The sequence below is a fragment of the Macrobrachium rosenbergii genome, chromosome 4 (assembly GCF_040412425.1).
Source record: "Macrobrachium rosenbergii isolate ZJJX-2024 chromosome 4, ASM4041242v1, whole genome shotgun sequence".
NCBI lineage: Eukaryota > Metazoa > Arthropoda > Malacostraca > Decapoda > Palaemonidae > Macrobrachium > Macrobrachium rosenbergii.
Genome location: NC_089744.1, coordinates 65440349 through 65452961, shown reverse-complemented (window position 1 = coordinate 65452961; position 12613 = coordinate 65440349). Strand labels below are relative to the sequence as shown.

Genomic DNA, 12613 nt, shown 5'->3' with positions numbered 1-12613 from the left:
TCTCCATTAATCAACTTGAAACAAATATCCACATACATATCTGAAGAACAAATATAAATGAAAAGGTATCTGACCTGTCATGCTTTAAGCTTCTTCACGCTCTGCCTCGGGTAAACGCATTCCGCTTTCTACGCAGTTCCTGCCACCAGTTATCGGCTGAAAACTCGCCTTTAAAAAACACCTCTTTGCAATTACTTCAAGGATAACCTATCTGCTGTCACCTGCGACTGTTTGGTTATAGCGTATGTCTTTAATTAGCGTTGTGGATGAGAAAAACACACACACAGAGAGAGAGAGAGAGAGAGAGAGAGAGAGAGAGAGAGAGGTATGACCTGCGAAAATCTCAAACGTAACTTTCTTTCCTTCAAATATAAATGTAACACCTTATATTACTGGTTTATTTGTTTGTATTCATGCTTTTATGAGCATCGGTTATCTCAAACACTTATCTATCCCTTACTGGTACTTCTCCAAACTGTATTTTCATGGTAAATCTTACCCACTTACCATGGCTGGTTGGTCTCATACCAGCACGGGTCTTTGCCCAAAAAAGTGCGGAAGGGTACTGAAGAGAATATAATACGCCAAGGGTGGATCCCTGTACTAGGAACACCGAACCAAGACTTATTGACTTATATTAAACCACATTTCCTTCATTATTACTACCTATATAGCCTTCCATAAAACCATGAAATTAAACATCATTCCTGAGATTACTTTAGGACTAAGAAAAAGAAACTCATAAGGTGGGAACGTATTCTCATACCAATTTCATCAATATAACACTACGACGTTGTTCACACTTGAGACACTTAAGTTTCATTGACTTCCCGAGCTCATGGAACTATGTCACATCCAGGATACCGAAGTAAGGTCTCATTCCATTGTCCTAATCTGACAGTGCTGTATCGAAAGACTTCAGACGGCTCAACAACTCTCTTCTGTCTTTGTACCTAGACCTCACAGAAGATATTCGCTTCCTATCTTGTTGACCTTTCATCTTGCCTCGTCTCATATTTAATCGTTTTAGCTTTCGCTGAACGTTGATTTTACATCTGGTTTTGCGCTTCCACTAAATTGCATTATCATGATATTACATGATTAATCTAATCTTTATAAATTTCATTTCGGGTTCAGTCACTTTGAGTTCTGGTTTTGAACTACAGGCTACTTTCCACTTGTCTCGAATCACCTAACTCTGATTACAAGCCAAAATATTTGATCGACCTGAATTCTCATTATAGCTAATTGTGTAACTAATAAAACGCAAGAATTTCCTTAAAGTCCACGACAAAGAAATGATTACGCATTTTTCTTAGACTTAAAAGAGGAATGCCCGTCCCATAACTGCCATACTCGTAAACAAGTCTCACATCTTCATTACGAGAAGATACAAGCTCCCTAAAAATAGCTCAGCTCCGGAGTCCATTCATTCAAAACTCTAATAATTAATAAGCTTAAAGGAGCGTTGACATCTCAGTTACTCAGTAATGCTAATTATAAACCAGTATCAAAGATTAACCTTTGCTTCTTCCTGTCATTCACTGGTTTCGGTGGAAACGTCAATCATGTGTTTAGTTATCTTTAAAAAAGTAGAAATTCCAGTCTTGTTTCGTAAGCCATAATACAAAATATGTAATCTCCCAGGCTCGTATACCAAGATGAACAATGAACACACACAATGACTTCTTTATCTAGTAACATAATTATAGCTATACATCTAGCCTGATCCTTATCAAATGAACATGACCAAAAGACAATTCATGGGAATATATTCATGCTGCAATAATCGATTCCCTTCACTGTGTATCAGACTACATAAACAGATAATTCGACATATCCACTGTTTAGCAGACAATAAAAAAACTAACTTCTCTGAAGGCGTCACTTAAGTCGTGTTAAAGAAGGTACCGTGTGATAAAAATAAATTGTAACTAAAATCTAACTTCTCCAGAAGTTCCTTTACTTTATCGGAGAAATTCCTTATGATAAAAGTAATAACTGTTGCCTTTAAACTCCACACATTTCCAATTTTCTTTTCATTGTGAATAGTGATGGATTATTCTTCAGGAATACTTCACGCTTCCAAAGTGAATTTGTCAGCCTGTGTAAAAACATCTTAGTGCTCATCTACCAAATAACTAAATACATAATCATTTAAAAGAAAATAATACGTCCAAGTTGAGAACTGATCACTGAACAAGCTAAGGACTTTTCTTCCGCTAACAAAATCAAGGTCTCGAGAATACATGGCACAGATAACTTACGTCAAGAGTTCTGAATATTTTTTCTCTGTAAAAATATCTAAATTGATGGAATAGCATGGGATAATCTATCTATATATTAAACAAGTAAAAAATGTGTCGAAGTTTCTTCGGCGCAATCGAGTTTTCTGTACAGCCGCTACAGCGTATAATCAAGGCCACCAAAAATAGATCTCTCTTTCGGCGGTCTCGGTATAATGCTGCGTGAGCCGCGGTCCATTAAACTTTAACCAAGGACCGGTGGTGACCTGTCCTATATCGTTGCCAGAAGCACGATTATGGCTAAATTTAACCTTGAATAAAATAAAAACTACCTGAGGCTAGAGGGCTTCAATTTGGTAGGTTTGATGACTGGAGGGTTGATGATCAACATACCAATTTGCATCCCTCTAGCCTAAGTAGTTTTTAAGATCTGAGGGTGGACAGAAAAAGTGCGGACAGACAGGCAAAGTCGGCACAATAGTTTTCTTTTACAGAAAACTAAAAAGGATAGTAAATGCACAAAACCGAGATCGTTACTGTTACATAGCATTGTAATTTATTAATTGTTTACTCGACTAGCATATGCGAATATGAATTAACTCTGAACCCCAAAATTATAGTCAGTCTGCCACTACAGCATCGACCAACCAAGAAAAATGACGACAATAACTGAAGCTCGTCATGTACAACGCCAACAATATAAGGTTTCAACACATTTCCACAATATATATAAATTATATAAATATGAAAATATTAACCTTTCAAGTTTTTCCGATTTTTGTTCCCTTCAAAAGACAGATGACTGGAGGAACTGACATGGAAAATATTGTTACCCAGTCTCTTTTATAATAATCTACATTTTCAGAAAAGAACCATAACATAATGGAATATTATTACAGCAGGTTTCCTACTGTGGTATATGTTTTTATGCAAATACGCATCACTAGCAACAAATAATAAAGATGCCGCTTAAAGCCGAGTGACAACGTTTCAGTGCTAGTATGCCTGATGTACAATGACTATGATACATAAACGAGAAAGAAATAGGACAAGATTAATAACAGCTTCGTCCCTGGGTCATGATTTCGGTAAAGAATCCAGCTACTGGACCATACGTTCCTTGTTTAAAGCAGAATCGATTCATCGATTACTGTAAGTCTCTTTGTTACAGGTACAATAGGGGCATTTTAGATCTGAAAATCTGGACAAAGTACAACAATACAAAACCATCAAGTCTGGAAATCAATGAATGACGTCACAGGAACGAATCACAAATATTAATTTCAAACATGCGTTTTTTCATAAAAAAAAAACCTACACTAAGAAACAGACAGATATATGACTGAGTTGCGTGCTAGACTATTATGCTTAGTGTAATACGTCAAGTCCAGAACGATTTAAAAATACTACAGAACTCAAACCCTGTTTGCAACGTCGGTGGTTCGCAGAAGGGCTACACACCCCTCCCCAAGCCAGCCCAGCCAACTGTAACTGGATACCAGCGTCTATTAGTTTAAAGAATGGTTTGGGCCAGCAGCCACATCCTTAAACACTTGCTGAGAAACCGGACGACGACTGTTACCCTTCTGGAGCAAACCGCTAATATTATCTATGCCACACAATTTGATGCTGTCTTCGTGCTTATAGTTTCCCAATCTAATCAACTTTCATTCGTTATAAAAACAGGTTCATTACAACTCTCTAGGTAAGGACCTACAGTACATAGCTTCCGTCTCCATTTCTTGTTCCCCTCCTCCTTTGACCTCACCTTTCATAAAAAAAATATTCTACTAATGTAACATAAAAGGAAAATTTACAGGCTCTTGAAAACAGCCTCAGCGTGACCCATGGGTATTCGGTTTCGCAAATTTCTTTAAAACAGATGCAACCTCAAACCCCGACGTCAAGCGCGCCCGTTGTTTGTTTTGACTGTTTGATGTACAGCAAAGGTCAAAGATTTTGGGTTATGAGGCCTAAAGGGAAGCTGTTTCGAAAACTGAAGCTTCATCGTTTATTCTCATTGCAACATAAGCACCAGAGCTTTAACTATAGGTTGTATCACTTACTGCAGCAATGTATGTGCAAACGCCCTTCTTTTCGTTTTCTACATAATTCACATACGCGCATCCATAAAATGCTTGACTTTCCACAGGGAGGAATAAAAGATGAAACGCACGAGCTGTGTTTAGAACAACGAAGGGAACAGAAATACAGGTGAAGGCCTTTTCCTAGCTGATTTGGCCTGGAGTTTGTTTGCATGCTTATTTGCTTTTAGAAAAGAAAATTTTCTAAATATATGCACGTTCACAAATACAGACCATACCATAAACAAACACACACACACAAACACTTAACACCTATACAAGTTCTTTCTACGAAGGTCCGATGAAGGCATGATGCTTCTCACAAACCATTTTCCATAATAATGCCAAAGCTATAAAATTATGAGTCGGAAAAGTTATGTTTATATATAAACTTTATTTTAAAAACTGGTACTGACTACTGTAAGCAAGCGAGATATTAATTTAATGCAAGCTCTTTGAAAACTGTTACAGCAATAACGCTACCTAATTTTGTTAACATATAAGTAGTGGCTCGCCTTTTTGGTAAATTGCAGCAATCCGGCGACCAAAAGTTGACTTGCATCATCTACCGGATTACGACCTTTTCAAGCGGACTCAAAACAGCAGAGGAAACATGACTTTATCCTGTTGTCTAGAATCTCGCTTTCACTAACAATGACCTACTAAATGTGATACAAGACCTGCACGTGGATGACCAACGTTTCATAATTAATACAGCTGAACATATTGACGAAACGCCCAGCACCAGCTGCTAAATGCATTATCAAAATTGAAAAGAAAAAACAAACCGGCGGAGCAGCTGATATGACGTCAGAGCTCTTGTATCATGGTGCCAGAAATAAATGCCGAGCTGTGTTGGTCTTAAAGGCAAGGAAAGTGTGTGTGTGTGTGTGTGCTTGCCATAAGGCTCGCAAAAGGACCTCATATGACCTCGCTCGACGTCTTTTAGCTTTCATAAGGGAGCAACAACCAGAGAAAGGCGACCATTTTATCAAGGCCGCGCGACAGTCATATTAAAATTGGCCATATGGTGGGCGAGAGAGCCGGCCGAAAATATAAGCAACAGAACAAGAACTGGAATGAAGAATAATACAGTCGTGGACTGCATTCGAGATTGCTTTTATATACACATACATACTGTACATACATACATATATACATATATATATATATATATATATATATATATATATATATATTAGTTTTTTATTCTAATTATTAATTACTCAAATTTCGTTAATGTACGCTTAAGATACATATGAAAAAATATTAACAACTAGCATGTGCATACATGTAGGTACGAATGTAAGATGTTTATCGTCATGCTGCAAAATACTAATAATAAAAGTCCCAGAGTCATACAAATAACAAACAAACAAAACAATTTAAAGAACAACGACAGAATCATATGCTGTAATTCTCGGATAACAGGTCGGCTCAAACCATTTGAGAAAGAATGTGAATAGATAAAATCCATGAATAAACCACGAGCAAAAATTTTCCGTTGAAAACCGGAACATGAGACACGCATAACTAAGCATAACTCGGTAAAAGAATCTGCTTTTTCAACCGACGTAAAACTTCAGATCAGTTCTGGAAGGAAGGTCTGGTTTCGGAAATTATGCGAATCACAGGGTCGAGAATTTCGACAGCCAGATACGGTGGCGTTTCGGAGTCTGTGACAAACAGAGGAAAGAAGTTCTACTGCCAAGGCTGCAATCTTTTGTTTCTTGCTTCCATCAAGGGACAACAACATATAATTACGATACCGATGATGACTGTGACGCTGATGATACTAATATTTACTAGTATCACTTTATTAACATTTTCTTTCTCAAAAACATCTTATGAAAATGCTGGTAGCTCTCGCTATATACATGAAGCTGCTGTTTTTTTGCTTGAACTCTTGACACCTGTTGCACGGGATCTCGTCGAAAAAAACTACGACTACCAGACCAAATCCCTTCATCTTTGAACGAGCTATTTTCTTGTGTTGTTTCCATCCCCGTTAGTCTGTTTGCCTGACTGTTACTAAAGCTCACTGAGAAAGATGAAATCTGCTAAATGGATAATGATACAATCGCAAGAATAATTTCATTTAAGTGCAGATCAGTAATATCGTCTTGATATTACGTTTCAAGACTGCAGTCTGTATTCATCATGTTTCCTTATTAGTAGAGAAAGGAAAGGAAAATGCAAAAATTAAAATACCATACAAAAAGTGTAATCCTTTAAATCTTCAGGGTTATCTAGCAGTTTGATAGACACTAAAGAAATAATAATACACATGTATATAATATATGTGTATATATATATGTATATATATATATATATATATATATATATATATATATATATATATATATATATATTATATATATATATATCATTAGACTTCCGACACATACTGTGTGTGCATGTTCGTGTGAATTTTACACAACGATCAAACTTCAGTTTAGATCCCTTAACAAATGTTTATTGATTTACACATCCAAAAAAAATATTAAATAAACACACACGCACACACACTTACATATTTTGAAATGTATGAAACACTCGGCAAGTCCAGAAATATCAGTTTCAAAAAGAATTTAAACTGTAAATCTATAAAACAACATACAGTGCGAGAAAGTTTGACGGTTGTCATGTCCAAATTCTTGACAAGGGCATTCAGACCTACAGTTCCATAAAACATCGCACAACAGGAATTCAGTAAAGGAAAGCAGTGTCAGGGTAAAAAAAGAGAATACACCAACAGGACGGATAAAAAAAAATATATAAATAAATACAGACGGACAGAAAGATGTGAAGTGATCGGCAAAATCATGCGAACAGCATTCCACGTGGGGATGATTAAGACCTGCTTGAAACTCAAGAAAAATAAGTTTAGTTGTCAGTTATCTTTGATAGTTCATATAAATTTCTCCGGACAAATTTTCATTTAATTACTAGAAAAAAATACTATGAACGCTCTCTCTCTCTCTCACACACACACACACACACACACACACACACACACACACATACATGAAGGGTAAAATATTATTACAACCGAAATGGAATGTCTTGTCCTATGCATTCGCATAACGCCTTTAAGATATACTCTTGCAATATATTTGAGTTTCTGTTCCTTTAAGCACACACTGACTTGGAATAATATTAATCCCTCGGGGCTGTGATCAATGACATCCCGTTCACCTTTAAATTATCCCCTTGTCAGTGGCAAGGAAAGTTCGAAGTACAAAAACTGTTTCTATTAATGCACTAGCAAATACGTTAGGTTAATGAACTGTATGTAAAATGCACATTAAAATTAAAAAACTTAGTTCGATAAGTCGCTTAACCAAATATCTCAGCAAGAATTTGGCAACTGTAAGCAAAAAAAAAATTGAGACATTTAGTCATACCCCTAATCCCGCGAAATACAAAAATATAAGAAACACTACCAGAAAATGACAAGTCTCGGAACATTTTCCAAAGTCGCGTACAACGCAAAAGCAATAATATTTGCTAACTATGGTGCAACCACTTAAGAGATTAACTGCATAGCCTAACTACACTCTTCAGCAAACAGCTGGGGAATATCAATTTAGTGTTCTAGTATCGCTTCCACCTGCATGCCCAACACACTTCGGCCGATTAACAGACTTCAGGCTGAATTTACACAACAGAAAGAAGTATATGACGAACTTATCGTTCTTTCTTTCACCGATGACACAAGATGTCTTTGTGAAAAGCAGATCATTAAAGATTCGTTTTAATACTTAAAATTTACACAGACTTCCTTCAAAGTGCCTGTTATAAGCGTAATTATTTTTTCCAGTTCACACTCTGAATTCAACTGAAAGTGCTATGACTTTTCCAATTGTTCCATGTACCAGTAAGTCACAGAACTTCATTACATAAGAACAATTTTCAGTTGGAATAGAATACTTACACAGCAATTATAAAATGGGAAAAAGAAATGCTTTTTTCCAACTTCAACAGTGTAACCACAACCCATAAAATTAATATGTTTTGCAATATACGAAAAAGAATTCCTTTTGTCTCTACAATGTCTCTACAAATCCCGACAGTAAAAGAAACTTAATGTACTTATCTTAGCTATGTTGCTTCAGACAAAAATGAGGAGGGGGACGGGCTAAAGAATGGACCACTCCAGAGAATATTAAGCACATCAAGTGACATGGGGGAAAGATTCCTCATACGGCTTGAATCATCTCCCTCAAAAATAAACAAATAAAAATCCTTTGTCAATTTCCAGGCTTAAATAAAAAGATAATTGACGTCTAACCTAATAAATTCTTGCTATCAAAAGGGCCTCGCACACACTTTCTTCTTGTGGGAAATAGGTGTCGCCTTTCATTATTTTTCGGAAAATCTGACAGTAAAAGGCGTTAAGACCAAGGAAAATGAATCCAGAAAAAACCTGATTTACACAGTGACGAGAATTACAAAAAGGACTTAACCGATTCAAATACCCTAACTTCCATCCAGCAAGAGAGCAACTTTTCAAAGCCGACGGCAGAAGGAAATATAGCTCATGCGACCCCAAAATTGCCTGAAGAGTGACAATTCACTGCGAATCTTGAGAATGTAACAAAATCGACGTTACGGAAGTCATCAGAAATCAGAGTTGAACTTTTTAAAATTGATGTCGGCCAACAGTTCGCGGTTGATTCATAACTGGGACTTCAGTTCACCAGTGTGGCTTATTGCTACGGTCCGTTGCAATAATTGGAAAACACACCACGACTCTGTGCACTTATCCAGAACTTTGAAGAATTATTGAAAACAGAAGTAAGGACATATGAAAAAGTCTGCATCAAAGAAGTCAATTCCACAAAGGCGATCGCCTACAATAAATATATATATATATATATATATATATATATATATATATATATATATATATATATATATATATATATATATATATATATATATATATATATATATATATATTATATTATATATATATATATATATATATGGCTGATGAAGAGTTAGAGGAATTTATTTCTGGTGATAGAAATTCATTTCTCGCTATAATGTGGTTCGGATTCCATAATAAGCTGTAGGTCCCGTTGCTAAGTAACCAATTGGTTCTTAGCCAGGTAAAATAAGTCTAATCCTTCGGGTCAGCCCTAGGAGAGCTGTTAATCAGCTCAGTGGTCTGGTAAAACTAAGGTATACCTAATTTATATGTATATGTATATGTATGTATGTATATATATATATATATATATATATATATATATATATATATATATATATATATATATATATATATTATATATATATATTATATATATATATATATATATATATATATATAATTTTTACATATATATAGATATATGTAATATATATATACATAATATATATAAACAATATATATATAATATATATATATATATATATATATATATATATATATATATATATATGTATGTATGTATGTATGTATGTATAAAACTCAAAATTTGTATATCAGAGTGCACGTTACAAGAATGTGTCCCTGCTGTATAAAGCAAAGAGTAAATGAACTTTAGGCTGTGAATATATTTTGATGTTGGGAGCAAGCGAACACCTTGTCGCAAGTCAACTTTAAAATGGAAGAAAAAATAAGCTGTAAAAAGACAGGACGACGGGAAAAAAGAATTAATGCCAACAAAAGAATATACAGAAGAGGAAGAAAATGGACAAGAAATGAAGAAAAGAAGACAAACTGTTCCAAAAGTCTAAAAATGTTAGATCCTGCAGAATTTCTGCCCCTTAATGAAATGCTCCTCTCTCTATACAAACTAATTTTTGAGAAAATAAGAAGCCATGCTTTGATACAGAAAATATTTGCCCTAAAATATCTGGCGTGTTTTATATATTTCAACATGGACTGGGCTAAATAAAGGGCAATTCGGAGTATGCTTGTATGAACAAATAACTGAAGCACGGAGCGGCCGTGTGACAACTACCATTGTTAAACGACCAAAATAAGTGTGTATGCTGCTCGTGAAAAGATGTGATAAGTGACCGTCACACACACCCTTTCTACAGCGTTTCATATACTTCTGTTCTCCGTTGCTCCATTTTATTAATCCCACTGAGAGAGAGAGAGAGAGAGAGAGAGAGAGAGAGAGAGAGAGAGAGAGAGAGAGAGAGAGAGAGAGAGAGAGAGAATAATTTCACAATCTTACCAAAAAGCAACTAATACGTTTATGAAACATTCTATTATATATGATACCAACTAATCAAAAAAACCTGTTAAAAAATTCATAGTCCATGTTTACAAAACTTCACTCGAACTTTTTGTCTCCAACGTTAGAAGGCCTTGACGTCTCTTCTACCCATATTTTTTCAGTCAATATTCCGCTGAGCTGTAGGGTGTCTGCTAATGCCGTACTGGCACTGAATCCCATTCTTACTCTTGAATTCGAGACATCAGCCATTCAGCAACGACTTCCCTTCGCCCAGATTCTTATCACGTTCCCTCTCTGAAGGGGTAATGCCGCTTCCCCGAAAGAACGGGCCACGCTCTTTTCTTGTTTATCGGCTTTTTCCTCTTCTACTGGACTTGATGGGAACTTTATGCTGCCGATATCTTTGCCTTTGCATAAAAACACGTCTTACCCGAAGGAATGGCCACTCTTTTTTGGTTTAACTCCTTTTTCCTTTTCAACTGGACTATATAGGGACTTAGCGTTGCTGGTACTCTATGTCTTTGCATAAAAATACAAGGCACCATCTTAACCTATTCTGATCAAGTACCTTGAACATCGTTTCATTTAAGCCATACTGCATTTAAGATGGCATCGAGCAAAATTACCTGTCTGGATCGCCATTCGTGACCGTGTTTGAGTGTGTTTAGTGTACGCGCTTTGAGATATGAGCTACCTCGAAAACTGTTGAAAATTCTCAGAGTTCTCACATGTCACCTAATGTCTTCGGGAAACGAGTCATTCTCTCCTCTCTACGAACCCGTAGATATAAGAAAATCGACATTTCTCGTCATTTTTTTTTTTTTTTACATCTAGCAAAAGTGTAAATGGAACACAACATGAACAAAGAAAAGGTGCGCTCCATTCCACATCGCCTTGTGTTTTACTCCAAAACATCACGGTACATCGGTCCGTGTCGGCGTCAAAACAGCCATCTATATGATGATTGCCTTAATATATATATAAAAAAAAAAAAAACTATCGACGCCGACGCCATTCCTCGGCAGCACTTTTCAGAACAAGTCAAACAAATTGTTATTGCTCCTTTGCATCAGACATCCGAGCGTCTGTCATAAAACTACCAAGAAAAGGGCATAATAATGCGGTAGCTTTCTCATCACCAAATGGAATCTAATGGCCTCCAAAGGTATAGGAATACAATGGATGGTGCGAGGTGCTAAAAGGACTTTGCACACCAGAAAATAAACGACTTTAGTACATTAATGAAAAACTGTTTTACGTTGCATTCTTAAGGTAGGTTTTGCTCGGTGCGATTATCACTCAACGACGGTCGTTCCTGGATTAACGATGATCGTCAGATGTTTACACAGCCCAATTAAAAAACAAGCAAATTAGTGCTCTAAAAATCGTTTGACGATAATCGTTAATCCATGAACGATCATCGTTGAGCGATAAGCGCACCGAGCAAAACCTACCTTTAACCTTCCAAATGGCCTGTAATGGTTTCAGAAAGCATTTAGACATTCTGTGCCCATTAAAAAGGATCTATTTTCCATGTTCTACGAAAAAAATATTCTTAACCATTTCCTAGCGTTTGCGCATCAAAAACTGAGTAGCAACCGGTTTTAATTCAAGGGAAACCACGGAAAATGCAACGTTTTCTTGACATTTTAAAGTATTTTTATTTTACGTAAAGTATGCTTGAGCAATACCGATGATTCCATCACTTAACAACAAAAGTTTAAAGATATTTGTCCTGTAATATCGAAATAAGAAAAAAAAGACAAGTAATATAATAAAATACATCCTGTAATAATGCTCCAGCTCCATCACTGAAAACGACAATTAAGTGAAAAATCGGAGATTGCAAAAACACACCTCTAAAATCTTAAAACATTAAGAAGGTTCCCTTGAAAATAAGTGGCTCCTGAGCGAAAAAAACAACGGTCACTGCAGACACTGCGCCACCCATGTCTATCTTGCATGTATTTTTTGTACTTTATATATATATATATATATATATATATATATATATATATATATATATATATATATATATATATATATATATATATATATATATATATATATATATAACATATGT

The 12613-nt window shown here is 35.7% G+C and overlaps 1 pseudogene; it reads right to left on the bottom strand.

Annotated features, from left to right (window-relative positions):
* Positions 1-12613, bottom strand: part of LOC136835434 (mediator of RNA polymerase II transcription subunit 15-like) — a 553735-nt pseudogene that overhangs the window by 497206 nt on the left and 43916 nt on the right.